Here is a 4,950-nt window from a genome sequence, read left to right as displayed (position 1 = left end):
ACAAATGAGCATCCACTGGAATTTTGCTGTCCATTAAAAACAAAAAATTAAAAATCAAAAACACAAAACCAAACACACAAAAACAACAAACAAAGCACTATATGCCCTACACCAGTGAAATAGCTTGTAAAATGCTTATGACTCCTTAAGTTTTGAGTTACAGATCTACAAGTTGTTGAACATCCCTTTCTTACAAGCATGCCTTTAATGTCAAGGTTGCTACAAATAGAAGTCTGTGCAGGGAGTTTTGCTGGTTTAAAAACCTTAAAAGCTCAGTCTCACCAGGGAGAGCAGTTTGGAAATAAAGGGATAAGCTAATTATTTATAATTAGGTCAGACTGGGTAGGCTGATTGCCATAATTAACTTTGCCTAATGACTGTCCTCAGGGATTTCACTTGGATACACCAGGTGAAGTCTGGTAGCAGTGGATATTTCCGCTGTGCTGGTGTGAGAGCACTCAGCTCTGGCTGAAGGAACGCACATGGGAGGCTGCAGTGTGTGGGGAATGGGGTCAGTGTGCTGGCAGCAGGGGAGTGTGGGCTTGGGAGCTCCTGAGCTGGCAAGGAGGGTTCTGGGGGAAACTCAGACATAGTTAGAGATCTGAGTATCAAAGCAAACTGCAGCTTTGCTAATTGAAAATGAATCTCTGGAAAATAGAAGTATTCATGTGGCTCAAATAGCTGGGGGGACTTCTTGCAGACTGAGTTAACTGGAATACACAGACTGTGCATGTAAATATTTCACAGAGCAGTAATGAGTCATGAACACTTCCCTTCCTATAGCTTCTTGCACAATTAGCTCAGACATGGTCCTGTGGGATCCCATTCTGGGTCTCTGCCCAACTCTCAGCCTTCCATGCAGCATGGTGTCCTCCTGCCTGCCCTTGGCATCCTGTAGGGACATAGCCTCCTTCAATCACTGCCACAAAGCATGAGTGCTTCATGGGGGAGATAGTGACGATGTCTCTGAAAGACTGACAGTCACTCACTGGGGGCTGACCGATGTTGCCCACTGTCTAACGTAACATGTAGCTCAAAAAAATGGTTTTTAGGCTCTGCTGACCTCAAGTTCAAATGCATTTACTACTCTGAGTCTTTCATAGTATTCACTGGTAAGGTGAGGGCAAATAGATATGCACAACTGCTTTTCTCTCATTTGGACAATATCAGAGAATTGTAAGGACTGGAAAGGACCTCTGGAGATAGTGTTCAACCCTTGCTGGAGCAGTTTCATAAATTAGGTTACACAGGAAAGCATTCAGGCAGGTTTGAATATCCTCAGAGAAGGAGACTCCTTAGCCTCTCTGGGCAGCCTATTCCAGTCCTCTCTCATCCTCACAGAAAAGAAATTTTTCTTGTATTTGTACGGAACTTCCACGTGTTTCTGCTTATTGCCCCTTGCTCTATTGCTGCACACCACTAAAAATATCATTGCCTCTCTGCTATCTTTTTTCTGCTAACCTGACCCTGTGTGGGTTTTATTCTTAGAGTTACAGTAGCTGTCTGAGATAGCAAAATGGCATGGTTGGAGTATCTTCAAGATTCACAACGAACACACAACCAAAAGCAGCACTTGGTTAAAAAAGCACTCTTGGCATTGATATCCATTTTCAAATCACACATTGCTTTCATTGAAATATTCATGCCCAAGAAAAGCTAACACAAAACTTTATAAGAATCAAAACATTTAGTGTTGACAGCTTCTAAACACATTTCTGTTTTCCATTTGCATTAGTTTTCACTGGGAAGTTTCTCTCAAGTTTATGTAAACTTTCCCTCCAAACCCCTCAAAAACCTCCTCAAAATACTGAAATCCAAAACAAAGTGTTTCCTTCAGATCAAAGTAAATGCTGAGTTTCCATGTTAGGCTTCTAATCCATTCCTGCATCCCTCAAAAAACTATAAAAAAAATATTGTTCTGGTAAATCTGACTTTTTTTTTCAATCCCAAAAGGAACTGCCAGCCACTTAATTTTGAGGCAATTTGAGCAGTGATCAAATGCAGCCAGATGTCTTGGTGATGTTATTATATATGAGATCCTAAGACAAGAACTTCTTAAAATGTTGTCCATACTGTGACAGTGTGCAGTCAATGAACTACGTTTGGGTGCTGGACACAGGTTTTCATCTCTTAACCTCTCTGACATTGACTCACCCCAGGTGACTCAGTCTCACTCACATATTTTCAAAGCCATGTAGGGACCTATGTTAAATATTCTGGACGGGGCTGTGAGCAACCTATTCAAGCTGTAGATGTTCCTGTTCATTGCAGGAGAGTTGAACTAGATGATTTTTCAAGGTCCCTTCCAAGTCAGAAGATTCTATGATTCTTGTCTCTGTTTCCCTCTTTGAGGGAGAACTGCTAGTAAGCTGAGTTTTAATTACTGTGCTGGAGATGTCATTACCCTTGACCCAATACAAAACAGCAACAGCATTGTCTTAGAGCATGTAAAGAGGACCATTGTAACTTCAATTCACAGGTATGGCTGTCAGCCTGGAAATCCCATACTGACGCCAAGAGGTATGTGGCAGCCCCTGGAGAAACTGTGAACTAAATGAATGAGTTCTATTGAAACTGGTGCTAAAAGAAAAGACTCACATGCTCTTAACCAACACAAGATTGTTCATTATTTAAAAAAAAAAAAAAGTAGTCTCCACATTTTAAACTAATGATGACTTTTAGGCATGGTGTAATTATAGCACCAGTGGGAACCCATATGTTACAGAGCTCTCAAATGTAAAGGTTGTGCCTACAAAATGAAGCCATATATTCCCATTAGTTGAAGCAGTTGATTTCCAGTTACACAATATTAGTTTTAATGGTGAGACTATTAGAAAGACGATGAATTTTTTTGCCATTGATCTGTAGTGTTAAGGTGGCACACTTTAAACTGATCAAAGTTGGTGAGAGAGCAACATTCATGCCAGCAAAGTTATAAATATGGTGACTCTTACAGTTGCCATCCATTAGTTAACATTAGAGTAACCTTGGAGGAGTGCTGGTTTTGTGCTGTCAGCACAGTCTGCCCATCTAGAGGATAAAGGATTAGCAAGAGAAATTTTGATGAGGGTATTTACTACTAATGACTGACTTCAAAATTGCCTTTTATCTACAGCTTTTCAAAGCACTCTCCGTTCATTAAGCCTCATAAAACCTTTGTAGAATTGGTAGAAGATATAGAATTGCTGATATCTTTGAGCCAAAACATACAGTAATACTTTGACAGAAAAGGGCATCAGTACACACCAAACGTTATTAAAAATAGGAATTGCACTGTTCTGTGCTTCATTAATTAGAGTTTGACCAAGATAGGGGAATAGTCCCACTCCTAAGAAAAATGATGTGGAAAAATCAGGAAATAGTGTTCAGGGCTTCTGCTTTATGTTTTAGACACGTGGGATTTATGTAATGATATATTCAAATAATAATAACATGATGATACTTGTTTTTTATTGTATCAAAATCTGCTTCCCAAACTGCCGTCCCCGGGAGATGAGGAGGAGTCAGGCCTTCTGAAGGAATGAGTTGTGAAAACATTGAGTTTTAAAAATAATAAATCTTGAGCCGCCTTCTTTTTCGCCTTTAGAATCAGATTTCCATTCCTCTGCACCCATAAGGAATACCAATTAAAAAGATAAGAGATAGAGAGAGGAAGAGAGGAAGAGATAAAGAAAAGAGAAAGAAACAAGGAGAAAGAAGGGGAAAAAAGAAAGAAAAAAGAAGGGATACCATAAAGTTTGTCAGTCTAGTGATAGACTGGAAAAACAGTCAAATGACTCTCTTATGACAAAGTCATGATAAAGCAACTTTTTGGGGTATTTGCTTTTTCTTTAAATAATCTAAGAACTAAGACTTTTTGTGTTGCTGTTTTAATTTCTGGTTGCCTGAAGTACCTCCAAATTCAGCAGTTGCTATAGGAGCAATGTTTAAAGGATATCACCACAATTAGTCAGTCTTATAAAAACAAGTAGTTTAATGGCATATAACTGAAGGCTGCCAAAACATACAGTAATCTGTTGGAAATCTAACGTTATGTGCACATGTGTCAGTGTGAGTCAATGATACGTGCATTAAAAAAAAGTTGAAATATTTTTATTTGGAAATGCACAATGGAACAAGTTTCACAGGATCTCTGGATATCTTTGAGCGGAAAGATGTAAAAGATAACAGATGGGGTCTTTTGCAGAACCAGCTATGGACTGACCAAAGGAATATGGAATATTTGTGCATCGGTACGTGAAGGCACCTCCCCGCAATGATCGCAAGACTTGATAAAAATGGCTGCTATCACAGTGAGTAGAGCATTGCATTCAATTTGTTTAGGTGCCAGAAAATGTTTTTATTTAGTTCATTTTCTTATTGCTTTATCATTTTAACTCATTAAAATATCTAGAAATTAATGAAATATTAAGTTATTAATTAAATAATTCAGAATCTACTAGTTAAATGGTTTAGAAGGTTGGATGAGCACCAAAGATATACAAGTGTAGAACTCTCTCAATGGTTTCCACAGGAAACGTATGAAAATTTGTCCTTTCATTTTGAGTGGGTATGAAAACCCTCCATAATCTAATGCAAAGGCCTCATCGTATCAACAATAATTAATAATAAGGTCTAGGAAAATCAGAAATTAAATCTCCGCTGGGTACCTTGGCTTGCAAGTGCACATGAGGTCAGAAGATTTTGTTTTGCAGGGCTGTTAAGCTGTAAATTTGTTGATTTGAGCAAGAGGGCGCATTCTTGCTCCTCAGCAGAGTGCAGCAAGCTAGATTTCACTTTGCAGTTGTCATGCTGGTTAAAATATTCCCCTTCTGCAGTGTTAATCTATTCTTTAATAGCCTGGCTCTGGCCATTGAAATTCACTGTAGGATTTTTTTCCGCCCAGTTTGACTCACAGCATTTTCAATTATTTAGATAGGAAACGAACAAACAAGCAAACAAAAAATTGCT

This window comes from Meleagris gallopavo, chromosome 13 (genome assembly GCF_000146605.3).
Source record: "Meleagris gallopavo isolate NT-WF06-2002-E0010 breed Aviagen turkey brand Nicholas breeding stock chromosome 13, Turkey_5.1, whole genome shotgun sequence".
Lineage (NCBI taxonomy): Eukaryota > Metazoa > Chordata > Aves > Galliformes > Phasianidae > Meleagris > Meleagris gallopavo.
The sequence above is the reverse complement of the archived record's forward strand: the minus strand, read 5'-3'. Positions refer to the sequence as shown.